The sequence below is a fragment of the Castor canadensis genome, chromosome 14 (assembly GCF_047511655.1).
Source record: "Castor canadensis chromosome 14, mCasCan1.hap1v2, whole genome shotgun sequence".
Classification (NCBI taxonomy): domain Eukaryota; kingdom Metazoa; phylum Chordata; class Mammalia; order Rodentia; family Castoridae; genus Castor; species Castor canadensis.
In genome coordinates this window covers 45,526,216-45,532,777 of record NC_133399.1, presented here as the reverse complement: position 1 = coordinate 45,532,777, position 6,562 = coordinate 45,526,216, and the positions used below count along the sequence as shown (strand labels likewise).

The window sequence follows — 6,562 nt, the reverse complement described above, 5'->3', positions numbered from 1 at the left end:
GGAGATTAAATCTAGGACCCTGCACTTGCTAGAAAAAGGCTCTACCATTGATCATCAACTTGACGGAACTGAGAGATGTGCAGACTAGTAAAGCACAGGTGTTCCGTGGAGGCACTTCCAGAGAGAATTAACTAAAAGCTGAAAGATGCTCTTTGAATATAGGCAGCACCATTTCATAGGCTGTGCACCCAATGGAATAAAAGGAGAAAAAAGTGAAAGCCAGCTAGCATGGGCATTCTCAGAGAGGCTGCCATGAGGTGAGCTACTCTGCTCTACTTGCTGTGGTGGGCTGAAACATGAGCCCAAATAAACTTTTCCTGCTTTAAATTGTTGTTCTCAAGAATTTGGGCAGAGTGACCAAAAATGAAGTAACTTACACAGTATATCTACTGCATTTTCTTTATCCATTCATCTGTTGGTAGGTAGGTATCTAGGCCAATTCTGCATCTTAGTTACTGTGACTAGTGCCACAATAAGCACAAAAGTGCAGGTGTCTCTTTGGTATGCTTACTGCATTTCCTTCAGTGATCACATATTTTAAAGCTTGAACTCTCTCATGGTGCATTTAAAGCTTTCTGTGTCCCTGCTGAGATCACATGATTTGAAGACTCTGGACTTTGTGTTTTCCACACTCTCACCTGGAATGCTGAAACAGTGAAGTGTTGGCTGCTATGAGAGAACTCAGCCGTTGGTAAGGTGGGAAGCCAGCCTGTTTGAAGACCCAGTGTGAGCTGGGCCCTGAATGCAAATACTGCAATTCAAAGCAAAAACCACCGCTACGGACAGGAGGCCTTTTAGCAGGACAAAGGCTATGCTATGTTCAAATAATATGCTAATATCCTGCTGTGAGATATACCTCATTTTCAAGGACAGAGATATTGCTCAGTGATGTTTATGAAATGTTTATGTCTACTGTCTAGCTCCTTCACTCTGACAGTTCCTTCCCTGTAGTCATCAGGGGTTAAGAGTGATCAATGCATGGATATTAAGAGATAGCAGTATATATGATGGCATAAGACTAGAAGAGGAATTTTTAATTTAGGCTTGTCAAAATAACTACTTGTCTGTATTTATTGATTATGTCAGTTAGGCAGTGATTAAGTGCTGTGTTTGAACTTATGGAACAGATTTTTAAGAAACTAGTAAATTAAAAGAAATATACACAGATTGGTGGTTGTTAGCCATCCTTGTGGATGACAGAGTATTACAGGCCTTGCTTGGATGAAGAGGGAGAGAGAGAGGAGGTTGGAAGCTGGGTGGCTCATTCATGTCTTTGGAGGTCATGACAAGGAGTTTATATTTTATTATAAGAGTGATGAGACATGTTTTACGCAGGAGAGTGTTTACAAGGTCTGATTAGTGTTTTTTTAAGCTTCCATTGATGCTACTGGGGCCTGGTCAAGGAGTCCAAGGAGGAAGTGAATTTCCCTTTCTAATTCTGGTCATGTACCTGGTGCAGGATTTGAGTCCCAAGTGAGGGTGCAGCAACAGAGTGACACACAGAGACATGAAAGGAGTGGACAGCCCTATAGGAAGGGTTTCCACTGGCTGCATTCCTTGCTAGCTTGCTAATGCAGTCAGAATCAAAGGAAATGTATAGCATAAAGGGCTTCTTTGTAGTTTTGTCTAAAGAGAAGCCATATTTAAGAGTATGTTTAAAAACCTTGGAAATGTGACAAAAAACATGCTTGCTGGTTTCAGGGACTGGCGCATAGCAGGTGTAGGCAGAAGGTGACCTGAGAAGTCTCATTAAAGGATTCCCAAAACTGCTTCTGTAGGGCAACTCCCCCCAACCCTTGAGAGGAGTCCAAGGGGACTTAAAGTCCACCCCTTGGACTTGGACTTGGACTTAGACCAGACTGGCTTCACCTCTGGGCTGCTCTTCCCTATTCTGCAGGTCAGCACCTGCTTTCCTCCTAGTCAGGGCTTCTGTGTCCTCATGCAGTGCAGGGGAAAGACACATAGCTCATCTTTGTCAGAGAATTTTACCGCAAAACCTCCTTTATCAATAAGAGGAAATTTCAGAGTGCAGGTTGCATGTAATCCAGGCTAGTGGAATGGCACTAGTGGTAGAGCTCCTGCCTAGCAAGCGTGAGGCTCTTTGTTCAAACTCCAGTGCTGCCAACCACCACCACCCCAGTCAAAAAAAAAAAACAATAACAACCAGATTACATGCAATCATTTTTATCTTCCTTTTTTGGAGTAATTTAGTGATTAAGCAGTCCCTGATTTTGCCCTCTGCCTTGGCTGAAGGAGGCCAGGGTACAGTCCAGAAAGCCCTACAACTCTGCAAATCTGAGCTCTTCCTTCTTGTTGCAGCCCATCTTCACACTCCAGTGCTGGACAGGACTGGTATGCTGACTTGTGTCTTTCTCCCTTTGCTTCTGAGCTCTCCAGAGAAGCAAAGTCATTTAGGTGTGGACTGTAAGCTCAGTGGTTTTTCCTTGGAGCTGCCTAAACACCTGGCAGTTGGGTGTCTGCATTTTTACCCTTGCACTCTGCTGTGCTCACTATGTCTTTGTCACATCCCTAACACTGCTATGCTCAGCTGAGGCTTATGTCTCTACCACACACTATCTCCTCTGGCTGTCTAGTCCATCTTTCTCTGTTTAACCCCCTCTTTTTATACAAGACCTCACCACCTGAACTACCAGACACAGGTCAGCATGTCCCTTCCTTTCATCCTTTCCACCTTGAACCCGGGAACCTGCATATGGTTCTTCTTAAGTCATATTCTAGGGCCATTAGGCAATAAGTTTTACAACTTCAATAGATTTTGAAAATTCAACTTATTTTTTAAAGTCATCTCTGAACTTTCATTAATTAGAATTATTTTGAAGTTTTTCAGTAAGTTAGTATTTTGATTTCATAATTTATAGCCTGTATGCATAATTTTCTAAGAGGTATTTGGCTCTCCCTCTCTGATTTTACATATGTATATATATTAATAATATATACATTATTAATATATTATATATTAATAATATATATATTATTAATATATATACATATACATATACATATATATATATATATATATACATATCTACTGTTTTCTTTGGAGAATAATTTGTGCTACAGCCAATGTTAAATAGTTTTATGCAAAGTACTCAGAATATTTTTAAATGTACATTTTGAACTTTCTTATTGAAGTGTCATTTTTTTTACTACAATAATTACTGTTAAAAGTAATTTTAACTCTAGAGGTACACCCTAACAATTATGTCCCTAACGTTACATTTCTGCTATTGTAGAACAAAAGAACAAAGGCTCCTTGAAATTACCTCTCCCTGTAGCATTCTGGAGCTTGAGGAATTGCAGGAGCATAAGGAAGGATGAAGGAGGTGAGGAGGTGGGGGCGGGACTTGTCAGACATTAGGGATGGTAACCTGTGGTCCATCTGTGGATCGGTTTTTTCCAACTACAACTTCCCTTGAAGCTTACCTACATATGAGAATGTAAACACAGAAGGACTGTTGAGTAGCCCATAATGAGGTCAAAGTGCCTGTGGATTCCCCACCTGTCTTTTGTTGGGTGACACAGTGGTATTCCTGGTAATGAACAAAGAACCAGGTGTTCAGAATATCTCAGGACTCAAACAGGAAATGATTTGCATAAAATCCAATCTTCATTGCCTTCGAAGTGGCTCTACACACATGTAAATCACCTAATGGTTTAATGTCACTTAGTTTTAACTTTGGAAACTACAAAATTAAAGTGAACAAAAGCACATTAATTTACACTTTCAAGAGCAGTGAACACAAAGTAATTTAAAGAAAATACATTGCTCATCACTTGAACCATGCCTCCAAGTCGGTTTTGCTTCTAGTTTGTTTTACAGCTAGGGTCTCATGCTTTTCTCTGGATGGTCTTTAACTACAATACTCCTATCTCCACTCCCTGAGTATCTGGGATTATAGACATGTGCCACCGTACCTGGCCCCATATTGGATATTTCTATAGCTACTTTAAGGATGACTACTCTCAAAAGCCTAGACCTCATTTGTATTTTGTCACAGAAGTGCTTTTGCTGAATACATCATCTAATTCAGTTATGCATCAGCTTTCTTGCCAACAGAGGAAAGATATTTAGCTTCAAGTATTGTACCAGAACTGGGGGAGATAAAAAATGTTGGAAACTCTCTCCTCTTCCCTATTTGATAGACAAATAGGTCCCTATTTGACCTATTTGACCTTCTGACAGGCAGAAGACCCCTATTTGCAACTTCTTGGGCAGTTCCAGTTGCATCCTTGAGACTCAGTGGTGAAAATAAACAGATTTGGCCATATTGGGCACCTGGTCACCAAGGTAGCTTTCAAGTCTTGTCAAGTGGATATTGTTGCCATCAGTGCCCCTTTTGTTGTTCTGAACTACAAGGTCTATATGTTCCAGTATGATTCCACCAGGACAAGTTCAAAGGCCCAGTCAAGGCTGAGAATGGGAAGCTTGTCATCACTGGAAAGCCCATCTCTTTCTTCAGGAGTATGACCTTGCCACCATCAAGATCGGTGGCTCACGCTTGTAATCCTAGCTACTCAGGAGGATTAGATAGAAAGCATTGGATTTTGAAGCCAGCCTTGGTAAATAGTTTGCAAGACCCTATGGCAAAAAAGCCATCAGAAAACAAGTGCTGGTGGAGTGCTCAAATGCCCTCAGCAAGCATGAAGCCCTCAGTTCAAATCCCAGTACTGCTAGGAAAAAATGGGGTGATGCTGGTACTGAATACATGTGGACTCCATTGGTGTCTTCGCTACCACATAAAAGACTGGGATTCATTGATGGGTGGAGACAGAAAGGTCATCTCTGCCCCTTTTGCTGATGCCCTCATGTTTGTGCTGAGTGTGAACCAGAGAAGTACAACTCCCTGGGGATCATCAGCAATGCCTCTGTACCACCAACTGCTGAGCCTCCCTGGCCAAGATCATCCATGACAACTTTGGCATCATGGAGTAACTCATGACCACAGTCTGTGCCAGCACCACCATCTAGAAGACTAGGATGGCCTTTGTGGGAAGTTGTGGTGTTGTGGCCATGGGCTTCTGAGAACATAATTCCTTCATTTCCTGGCACTGGCAATGCTGTGTGCCAGCTCATCCCTGAGGCAAATGGGAAGTTTACCTCCATGGCCCTCCATGTGCCTGAGCCTGTTGTGCTGGCCATGGATCCAACTTGCCTTCTGGAGAGAGCTGCCAAATGTAATGATGTCAGGAAGGTGATGTGGGCACCGGAGAGCCCCCTAGGGCATCCTGGGTTCTCCCTAAGACCAGGTTGTTCTCTGTGACTTTGACAGTGACACCCCTCCTTCCACTTTCAGTGCTGTGGCTGGCATTGTCCTCAGTGACCATTTTCTCAAGCTCATGTCCTGGGATGACAATAAATTTGTCTGCAACAACAGGTTGGTAGACATTCTGGTCTACATGGCCTCCAAGGAGTAAGAGTCCCTTGGAACACCTGCCCCAGCAAGAACATCAGAGGAAGAGAGAGGCCCTCAGCAGCTAGGTAGTCCGCACCCCTGCTCAGTTGCCTACCACACTGAGAATTTCCACTCCTTACAGTTTCCTTCCCAGACCTCCTGAAGGAGTGGGGCTTAGGGAGCCCTGCCTTTTCTTGTATCATCAGAGAAGTCCACTGCACCTACTATCCTCCCTCCATGTCTGAGAAGGGACCCTGACCCTCGATACCTCACACTTCAAGTAAGAGAAGAGGTGGTGCCAGATGGTAAGAATGCAGAGTGAACAGGATAGAGAAGAGACCTGATAGTTATCCACAGGCAGGATGCGATGCCTTCCAGTAGGACACCAGGAGGGCCTCTCTGAAGAGGCATGGTTGGGCTGGACCCTGGAGGATGCTTGCTGAGGAGAAGGGTGTAGGGCAGGTACAGCAGCTCTGTGGAAGGTTTTCCACCTACAGCTTCTGCTCTGACCCAAAGGGGCCGAGGTTATTAGCATCTCCCAGTGACATGGTTCTGAAGTGCTTTGACATCTGCCCACCTTCACAGCTGGATGAGGTAGAGTGGCTGAGGTACAGCAAAGAGACAACTCTGCAGTCTGAGACCAGGTGAGAAATGGCTTTGTTTGTAGGGCTGAGGAAAACTGAAGAGAGAGCTCATTTTAGGGTAAGATGATATTTGATTTTATGCTTAACAAGATATCAGCAGCAAATCTGCCTCATGATGTCCATCAGGTAATAGAAGTGAAGGAGGGGGGCAACGAATGAGGCAGTGGTTGAGTTGGGGAGCCACTGTGTGCACCTAGCTGGGAAGAGAGGTGGGTGTGGAAACCCTAATGTGAAACACTGGCCCAAAGCCATTGAGACTTCTCCACTGGGACACTTCCTATTCATTCCCAGAATGCACTGCTTCCCTGGCAGCTGAAGGGAGCTGTCAGATACTGACCCAAGTCTCATTGTCCTTAGTGCTCCATGCCAGTGACAGTGAGTGGTCCCTGCTCCTGCTTATTGACTGGACAGAACATGCAGGGTGTAAATCATATACGACTTGTGATCCAGACCAAGTCATATCTGGAGGTGAAATCAGAATGCCAGGTCATGTGTTACACAGGA

General features: G+C 43.8%; 1 pseudogene; it reads left to right on the top strand.

The window, feature by feature from the left end:
• Nucleotides 1-228: 228 nt before the first annotated feature.
• LOC109702556 (glyceraldehyde-3-phosphate dehydrogenase-like) lies at nt 229-5,436 on the top strand (annotated as a pseudogene).
• The last annotated feature ends 1,126 nt before the right edge of the window (nt 5,437-6,562 follow it).